Source organism: Octopus bimaculoides, chromosome 1, assembly GCF_001194135.2.
Source record: "Octopus bimaculoides isolate UCB-OBI-ISO-001 chromosome 1, ASM119413v2, whole genome shotgun sequence".
Taxonomy (NCBI): Eukaryota; Metazoa; Mollusca; class Cephalopoda; order Octopoda; family Octopodidae; genus Octopus; species Octopus bimaculoides.
Window position 1 is genome coordinate 89,077,040 of NC_068981.1, and position 10,878 is coordinate 89,087,917.

Genomic DNA, 10,878 nt, shown 5'->3' on the forward strand with positions numbered 1-10,878 from the left:
ATCTGAAAGATTTTCCCTCTATTCATTACTAAATATCTTTCCGTTTTCTTCATTGTAATAAATAAAGAAGCTAGAAAAGTCGATCGTATTTCAGTCTAATTGTCATTTTAAAAGACTGAGGCTTTCCTTTCTCTGTCAATCGCTTCACTCTCTACAGTTAAGAGAGTGAAGGTCCGTGGCTCAGTGGTTAGGGGTGTTCGGCCCACGATCGAAAAGTTATGAGTACGATACCGGCTGTGAGATGTGTTCTTGAGCAAGGTACTCTACTTCACCTTGCTGCAGTTCACTCAGCTGGCAAAAATTAGTTGTGGCTGTAATTCAAAGGAACCAGCCTTGTCACAATCTGTGTGAGGCTGAATCTCCCTGAAAACTATGTTATGGTATGTATGACTGTGGAGTACACTGCTACTTGCGCATTCATTTTAGGAACAGACTGTTCCGTTAATCAGATAAACAAGAACCACGTTGTCGTAACTGACGGAGAGCCATTTTTAGAAAAGAGTGAAAGAAAAGGAAATGTTGCATATCGTAAGGCAAACATTTCATGTGTTTAGTATAAGTAGTGAAAGCTAAGACGAAATAATTGCTATTCCGTCGTGTAGTGACTTCTCCTACGACTCACGATCACTTTGATAACAACCTGCGCATCGGTGTTTATCTGCGGGTTTGTCCTCCAAATTTGTGAGACCCACAAATTCTGCAGTTAGGACCGTAGTGACCTTAACGAGTAAGAAAACGTTTCGTTCATCATTCCTAAGCAAACCTAATTCAGGGACCATTTGAGCATGATGGGCTACTCAACCTGAAGAAAATTCTAACTGCAAGGTCATGCTTTGTTTATCTTGAAATGAGATCACCATATCACACACATGGTTGTGATGCATTTACCTGGTGTACCTTTATCAGACGGGTAGTCATAATGGGTATATTGTGCTTCGTATATTTGTACCCCAGCCAAAAAGGGCATGCATTACTCTCTCACCCACTGATGATAATAGCATAATTCAAAGTTATATTAAAAATGATGACAGAGAATATTAGTTTCAAGATTTAGCTCAAGCCAGCAATTACGGGAAAGGGGTTAATATGATTACTTCAACCCCAGTGCACAACTAATATTTATTCCATCGAATTCGAAAGAATGAAAGGCAAAGTCACCCTCGGTGGAATTTGAACTCAGAACATAAAGCCAGACGAAATGCTGTTAAGCATTTTCCCCAATGTGTTAACGTTTCTGCCAGCTTACCACGTTAATACTTCTTAATATTGGTTTCAAATTTTGGCACAAGGCCAGCAGTTTTAGGGTAGGCGGTACGTTGATTACATCGAGCCTAGTATTCAACTGATACTTATTTTAACGACCCCGAAAAAGGTGAAAAGCAAGGTCACCCCTCGGCAGAATATGAACTCAGACGAAATGCCGCTAAGCATTTTCCCCTGTATGCTAATAACTCTATCAGCTCGCCACCTTTACTGATTAATAATAAAGTTTGTTTATAAATTGATAACAACATTTAATCCTTTAACCATTATTATAAATAAGCTCTTATCAATATTAATGATATTTTTTCTCTATTTTTATTACAGCTCGCAAACCAGGCTCCTCTTCATCTATTTCAGGTAAATAATATTCTTATTTCTTATTCTATTCATATTTGATATGATATATTCTTTTATATTCTTTTACTTGCTTTAGTCATTTAGCGGTGGCCACGCTGGAGCATCACCTCAAGTGTTTTAGCCGCTAATTTATGGGGACATAAACACAGGAGTATCGTTTGTCAGGCCATGACAGGAGGACAATCACAGACATACACACACATTAATACACATACACACACACACACACACACACACACACACACACACACACACACACACACACACACACATATATATATATATATATATATATATATACGACGGGCTTCTTTCAGTTTTCGTCTACCAAATCCATTCTCAAGAGGCTTTGGTCGGCCCGAGGTTATAGCAGAAAACACTTGCCTAAGGTGCCACGCAGTGGGACTGAACCCAGAACAACGTGGTTGGGTATGGAAAATATTTTAAAAAGATATTCACGTTCAATCGCGTGTGTGTTATATTCTATTGTTCAAAACTCTATTTTGTCTGTTATATTCAACAAAATGTTTCTACTTGAGAAACAGGAAAGTAATAAAATCAATAATAATAATGATTGGGTAATATTAGCACAAAGCGGCAAGTTGTTTAGAGAAGAGTATAGTAGACTAAATCGGCTATAGAATTTGATTGTTGTTGAATAAGGACACGACTGATCTCGGTAAAGATGTAATAAAATATCGCAAAACAATTAATCTATTGAATCAACTCATAACTACTAGAAACAGCCAGTAACGAACAAAAGGGTGTAATGAAGCAGAATATAGGAACGAAATCCCTATCATACAGCAGCATATAATAAATAACTACAGAATATGGAAGCCATCACGAAACAATATATCACGTTACTTCAGGTTATTTATTCTGAACTACAAAAGAATATGGAAAGATGCATGAGAAAATTGGAGGTTTTATATTTTTAAAACTATGAATGTATTCATTCTATGTGGTCGCTTGATCTGCTAGAAAGGGAAGCTTTTCTCAAATTACATCCAGTCGTCTTATAAAATATAAACCAAAAGGAGATAAAAATGGCTCGAGTTGGCGTAACAACAACGACAACAATTATTTGCCTTGCTCCTTGTTATTTTTTATACACTTGTTTATCAACTAAATTGACGTTTTTTGTTTTGGCTTTCAAATTGTTTTAAATGTTTGTCTTGAAATTGTGTCTGCTTTAGTGTCGTGTTTACTATTTTTGAAAATATTTCTTTGAAAATGTACAACTCGGCGGTTGAGATGTGGTGTACAATATTGGTTTCAAATTCCTGCACAAAGCCAGTAATTTCGGCGGAAGTTCATTACATAATTCCTAGAGATCAACTGGTACTTATTGCATCGACCTTCAAAGGATGAAAGGCGAGATCGACCACGGCAGAATTTGAACTCAGAGCGTAAAAATGCACGAAATACCACTAACCATTTTGCCTGGCGTGCTAACAATTCTGCCAGTTCGCCACCTTATATAATATATAATATTGGTTTCAAATTTTGGCACAAGGCCGGCAATATTTTTTGTGGGGAGGGGGATTACGTTGATTATATCGACCCCAGTACACGTCTAGCACTTAATTTACCGACCCTGAAAAGATGAAAGCCAAGGTCGACCTCGGCGTCATTTAAACTCGGAACGTTAAGATGGACGAAATCCCGCTAAGCATTTTTCCTGACATGCTAACCATTTTGCTCTCTCGCCGCCCTTATATATCAGATATAATACTGAGGCTGCTACCACTATTGCAACTAGCATCTTTCGCAGGCGTATTCACAGGCGTATCCACTTTGATGTGCATGTATCGATACAAGCAACAGTTTGCCACATTATTAGTTCAGCTAAAAGCATCATTAGAGTATAACCTTTTCCCTTACAATGTGATATGGCAGGCGTCAAATAATCTGAAGGTATTTTCTTACTACAAAAAACAAAAATCAAAACAATGAAAACAAAATTTTTTTTCCATTAGGTAATCTGAAGAAAATCAACGTCTAAACAGGAGGATATGAATAATCAATAATGAGAAGAATGAGTTCTTATCGAGGCACAAGGCCAGAAATCCTGTAAACAGGGAACAGATTATAATATCGACCCCGATTCTAGACTGCTACATATTCTATTGATTCCAGAAGTATGAAAGGCAATATATTTGCCTGAAGGGATGGAATGCAAAATGAATCCCGTAAAGCCGGAAGAAATGCCACCAAGCATTTGATTCGGCGTGCTAACCATTCGGTCAGCTCGCAGCCTTAATAATAATAATAATAATAATAATAATAATAATAATAATAATAATAATAATAATAGTAATAATAATAATAATAACAATAATAATAATAATAATAATAATAATAATAATAATAATAATAATAATAATGATGATAATATAATAATAATAGTAATATTAAATTGTAATATAGATGAGGAGTTAGTTAACGAGTTGGTATAGCTGATTATTTTGACATGAATGTGACGTGATCAGTGTCTTTATTTCCGGTCGGGGCCATTCTGTTTAACATATATCCCAGACTAAACTGGTTCACGTCGGCAGTACTTGGAATGGGTCCAGGATCATTTATTACCCGCGATTTCAATTGGTGTGCATAGGCGCTAAGTTGTACCTTACAAGGAAGAAGTGTCTACTTGGCAACCAGCATAGTGAAAGTGTCACAATAAAAAATAATTTTCAATTATATAAAGTGATTTAGAGCATTTTGGTTTTACCCATTGTCCAGTTTTGTACTCCTTCCCATCTTTTGTATAGACTTTCAACATTGTCTCGAGTGTAGGACATTGACCGCTGGTCTCATTCAACCTTCAGTCGAAAACGGTCGGTTTCTTTACACATTGAAGTGTTTGTCAAAAGTGCTTCGATGTTATCTCTTGTAGAAGGCACAAGTCTAGTCTCAGCTTTCATTAACGAAACTGGCTTCTACATACTGGCTTTGTTGTAGCGTCAAGTTAGGGTGTTACATCGACAACTATAAAATGTCAAGCTATTTACAATGTGCTATCGTCATACACGATACGATGGACATTTCTGATGTCACACCAAAAACCTACATATTTTTTCTTTTCATTTTAACTATTTAAGAAATAACTTCACTTGTGCGCAGAAAACAAAATCCAAATTCATCATCGAAACCTCGATTTTGTCATTTGAGACCGTTATTAGTTACTTTCTGTCTCATACTACAAAACTCTCTTGACCCTGATTTCGGTGTGCGAAAGTAGTTTGATTCCTGGTATTTCTTTCCAGGTGGTTATCATCCTCTTCCTCGAAACGACTCCATTCATCGTATGAATGATCTTAATATTTACGTTCACAACAATTTTCCTGATCATGAATCGAAATCTGAGTTTTTAGATCGGCGGTTCTCATCCTGTGCCCTTATAAGGTTTTGTCGGGTCCACGCAAGCGAAATAGTAAATTGGGGATCCACAGTAGTATATCAAGGGTCCGTGAAAAAATATCGCTTTAGATGTATTTATTGCAAGAAATAGCTCAATTTCTTTCTCTAACGTTTTACACAATGTGTGAATAGCAAAGTAGCAATATTGAAAAATATATCTAAAACACTAGATTTTAAACATCGAATGGCCATGGAGGTCCATCAGAATAGAATAGTAATAAAAAGGGTCCGTAGATAAAAAATGGTTGGGAATTTTTGCTTTAGTTTAAAGCAGTTCCGCTTAATGTCGAGCTGTGCTCGTTAACTCTGATTGCCTTGTAATTTTTCTTAACATACCTTTTAACTCTTCTTACCGTCTCGAGAAATCCAATTCATCAGAATTCTTTTCGAGATTTATTTGGACATGCTTCCAGTGTAATTTCTTTTCTTGACTTGTTAATGATTGTTCCTTCGAAGTACTGTCTTGGATTGAGGCCAATGCTGAAGATATTTTTCAATCAATACCTTAATGTCACCTTTTTATAAGATAAATGTCCTTTCTTGTTGGCTAAGGTGGCACTGCAAGAAGGTTTATGAACAGTTCTCCTGCCTTAGCAGATTGTGGAGAATCAAGCTAAGTGCCCTTGACATATCGAAAGCATTTGACAAGATTTAGAATCATGTTCTCAAGTTTAAGTTATATAGAATTTCCGGAAGAATCCTTACGATTATCGAATCTTTTCTACATGAAATAATCATTAAGTTAGTTGTAAGTAGCCGCCATTATTCCTCAACTTGCTCCATCTCCTTTTGTGTCGCTTCGATATTGTTCGTATTTTTTATTTAATAATCTCCGGATAATATCGATTCTAAGCACGCTACCTTTGTTGATGCTTCAATGAGAAATCTAGTTTGTTTGGCCAGATGGAAACGATTCTGCTTGGGATGAATAATTGGGGTACCCAGTGGTTTGGTCACCTGTAATATTGTAATAAATGAATTTCTTCTAGTTAATCCTATAATATTCCTATATCTGTCTGATAATGTTCTTTCTGAGTCCACTTGTCTTCCTCTTTTCGAGCTAACATTCCCTAAGGCTCTTAATTATTTCAGGTCTATTGCTAGATCAGCCACTATCAAGGTTGGTTCGCTACATCTTATACAGCAAACCATCATTTATATGAGATAATCTATTGTATTTCCTCTGTATGCATTCTTTATTTTTATGAGCCTTATACATGTGCCGTTATATGGAGTATTACGGTAACACGTGGTCTGATATCTCTACTGGTGCTTTTCCTTCTCCTTGATAAAGTTTAAAGTGATTTTCTAATTACTGGTCATATTTGGACAGCTAAACTTCAACTCTTTTCTCGTCGCCGGCTCATTGCTTCTTTATTCTATAAATACTTCTGTAGGCGTTCTTCTGCGGAACTTCTCTTGTTTCTCCTCCTTATGTTACTAAGTCCCTTATTTTTCTAATAATCATCATCCTTTCAATGTGTTCGTCGTGTTTTGTCTGAAGAGCTTCTACTTTGAACGTCTATTTAACATCTATCTTATATAATTCTCTTCCTTCTTTTTATTTCCCTAATAAACATCATCTTAATTCTTTTAAATCTTATGGTCATCGTTTTATGGTCTGTAAGGCTGTGCTTCATATTAATATTTTCCTTTTATGTTGTAATTCCCAACAAAGCAGTTGCTTGAAGCCTTTTTTTTATTGTTGATTAGTTGTCGCCTGGTGAGGTGTGACTTCTAATATAAAAATATATGTTATCGATCGTACAAATGACATGGAAAATCGACTCTGTCAGAGTTTATACTCGATCTGCAAAGAAGCTAACTAAATGTTGTTTTAGATTCAGTTGTGTCATAAACTTGCAATATACACGGTAGTTTTATCAAGACTTACTTGAGCTACTCTTAGTCTTCATTGATTAAAAGAAAATTCTGCGACGGGACAGGAACGATTGACTCCATGGATGGCTGTCCAGATCATATTACTATTTAATATGAGAATTATTAGCGTGAATATATTTAAGAGAAATATCTTTATTCAATAGCAATTTATAACGTAGGCACAATGCTTGAAATTTGAGTAGGCGTGGGTGTATAGTCAATTAAGATTGATTCCTTTGTTCTTGACTGGTCGATGTTTTATTGACCGGTAGAGTTGATATGCAAAGCTGACTTGGCGGAATCGAAATTAGAATATCAGGAGAAGCAAATATGATATAGAACTTTTGTCCAACGCCCGGTCGATTCCACTATTTCGTTAATCCATTGCCTTTAGAACGACTCAATATTAAATATGATTTTATTACAACAAACAAATAACCCAAACAGAAATTATATCTTTATGTCATCCAAACAGGCTGTCAGTAAAAGTATCTAGATTGATGAAAGTTGGTAGATGACGGCTGATTGAGTAGGAGAGCATGTCTTTTTATAGACATTTCCGATATGTTATTCCATAAAGTGTTAGTCTAGAATGATGCTTTATCTTGACTGATATTAATCGAATAAGAAATAAACTGTAAATAGTAACAATATAAAGCCGGCTCAATTGTGTTGTAGCATATAGTTCAGTACAGAGTGACATAATCGACCATTACGCTCCTTTGCATTTTCAAGCCTTTCGCTTCTGTTTGAAATCAATATATTGTTTCGTACAAGTCAGTGGATTGGTTTGAATCATAATGATATTGGCGAAAATAACCTGGGCAAGTATTGTTTGAGTACCTGACAAATTCACCTGGACAATTTCATTACAGTATCGGTAAAAATGACCTGGGCAAGTGTTGTTATAGTTTCAAACCAAATTATCTATAATATTCAGATTTCCTCTTGTTTTGATATAATGGCCCTATATTTTATTGGATGAAATAAGTAGTATGAAGTTCACATGTTTTCTAAGGCAGTAACAGTTTTGAATTGAAACCAGCCGAGGTTAGCTCAACCATTCAATCTTCCGAAGTCAATAAAATAAAATACCAGTGAAGTACTGTAGTTGATTTAATCGATTATAACTTCTGAACATGGTTCTTTGTCCCTATGTTACACATCGATATTTAAATTCGCATCTCTATGTTATTACTTCAGATGCTGCCAAAATAGTCATTGCCATTTGACATACAAGTATCGATGAAATAACTACTAATTTATTGTATCAGATCAATCAATTATACGATCCTCTTACATAAACATTGATTTTTACAAGTAAACGCGGAAGCTTCGATGCAGTTACTCGAATATCAAATAACAGCAGCAAAAATTATCCCAGTGAAATAAACTGAAGGAAGAACACACTACCTTAAAATAAAAAAAAGATACATTTAATAATCCTAGTTATACTATTCATGAAACAAGATGAGATGGTCACGGCTGGAAGGCTTTTGATCACAGGACTCCAGTAGCACTGACTTGCAGCTGAAAATCATCGGCATCAACAACACAAACAACATCGATTTGTGCATTATCATCAAAAACGAGGAAGTGGCAGTATGATAAGCGCTGAAAAGTTTAAAATCCCAATGTACTTGAGAACAAGAGTACTTCATACTTTATTTCGTGCTCCTCATAAAATTTTATCTGTGTATCTGAATAAGATATCAATAGATATTGTTTCACGTGTTGTTGAAACTGTTATTTCTGATAACAATTCAAATTACTTCCCAAGATCTCATTAAAATATGCAATAAGTATTCATGAATACAATTCTATACTGAACGATTGTAGATTTGTATAATTGCTCTCCCTATAGTATTGTGTTTATGAAATTCTGTATGCTGCAAAAGTTCTTCTTTCACAAGGGAATCGTTGATACGGGGATGAATATTTACTGTTGTAATCAGTTAAGTCTTGTGGTAATAACAAATATAATGCTTGCAATTGAATTCTTATTTTATGGACTCATTTTGAATTTATATGTTGGCTTATGTATTGTAGTTCAGCTTTTATGAAGACAATATATTCACAGATTTCGTCATGTATTTAGAAAACAGTCCGATATCTTAATGGAGTGAAATAGGTGGTGTGAGTCTCATATGTTTTCCAATATAGCAGAAGTGAAGTAAAATGGATTCGACAAAAGAGAAAAAGAAATCATTACAGCTTGGCGTTTACCATGATTTTACGATATATTTTAAAATTCTTACATTGACACAAGGTGAAATATTTGTCGGGGAGATAGAGTTAACTACATTGAATAATGCTTGGTGCTAATTTTAAGAACAACGGAGAGCTGAAATTCGTGATGAAGTTACATAGTACAAAGAGAAAGAGAATAAGATGAAGAAAATAAAGTATAGCGTTTAGTCTGGCCGTCTAGTGTTAAAGTCGATCCACAAGTTTCTTGGAGTGACACTAATGAACTTTGTTTCTTCTTATCTACCATTTGCGAGAAAAGATTTACCATCCACAGGTCCTTTTGTTTACCTAGTGAGCGTTGTTTTATTTTTCATGTTTTTTTATGTAAGTGTTTATCGTTATATTCATTTCTCAAAACATAATGATGCTTAAAGGAAGACTACAACAAGTAAAACATTTTATATAAAATCGATAACTGGTAAGTACAAAAACAACCAAAAGCATTTAGCATGCACTTAACACAACCAGTTATGTAGCTTAACGTTGATAGAGTGATAATAAATTTGAACACATGTAGGGATTGACAATGAATCGCCATATTATTGACAGCAACTATCCGATGCTTTGAAAGTTTATCACGTGCTTTTCTTTAAAAGCTACTGAAAATTCTGTAATTTCTACATAAATAACAGGAATAAGGGAACTAAGCACTCAACTTTTTTCTATCCATTACTAGAATAGTATCTGCTGTTCAAACTTGCTAGTCTCGTATCTTTACACTCGGAAGTCCCCACCTCAATCGTCTCTATTTCAAATCACGCTACACTTATTATATTTTCTTACCACCAGGTCAAAACCACTATATTCCCTATTTCAGTCATTTAACTCCTTTAAGTTCCCCCCTATCCGTGTATTTTCTGCAGCTGTCAACGTGCATTGAATATTAACTGCATCAATCTCCATGATTTCGGATGATTTACTTTTTGCAGACTAAGTGAATAAAACAGGTGCTGAGGTTTTCAAAAGGTATAGTTTTAAGAAAGATTTTGCGACAGTGCTTGTGGTGTATGGTTGTTTGCTTTTTATATAATTATTTCTACTACGAAGGGTGAGTAGTACCCATTACAGGGCCTCCGTGCCAAGTGGAAAGCGAGGGGAGAGGTATTATCAAGCGGAAAGCCTGGCCCAAATGCTTGCATCAATGTCTAATCTGCTAAAAACACCCAAGGTACCAGATAGTAGTATTGAACAGAGCAAATTCCCAACTAGACCTTAGCAAAATTTTAAATCTGAAAACAAAGACCCAGAACAAAGTGCAAGGCATCCGATCCAACGTGCTAATATTTTGTTAGTCCACCATTTTGGATTAGTGCTTTTTTATCGACTTGCTAAAGGTGAGAGACAATGATGACGTTAGTGAATTGGAACTCAAAGCACACAAATTAAACTTATTCCAGCTACGGTAATACCGTTTCTTCCATGCCTAAAACTGTAGTGCCCAATGTAGCATTGGATTGTTTTTAAAGAAAGTAAAGAGCTTTTGTCGGAAATATGTCTACATTTTTTTCTACTAGGTCGAACTACCATGTAGATTCCTCGACGTAGATACCTTCGTGCAATGTTAGTGGAGGAAAGAATATTTCTAGAGTTACTAGACGAAGATCAAATACCTGCGTGGCTTGAACTTATGATGTTTACCAACGTTCCTACTGATTTTTTCCAAATAGTAAGAAATGCACAAAATGATGATGCATATATATA

The 10,878-nt window shown here is 35.4% G+C and overlaps 1 protein-coding gene across 2 annotated transcripts in view; it reads left to right on the forward strand.

Annotated features, from left to right (window-relative positions):
• Positions 1–10,878, forward strand: part of LOC106879613 (uncharacterized) — a 354,338-nt gene that overhangs the window by 242,320 nt on the left and 101,140 nt on the right. For both annotated transcript variants that reach the window (XM_014929269.2, XM_052968137.1), the window contains exon 3: positions 1,588–1,620. The gene's annotated coding sequence lies outside the window, so the exon portion shown is untranslated. The remainder of the gene's footprint in view (positions 1–1,587; positions 1,621–10,878) is intronic.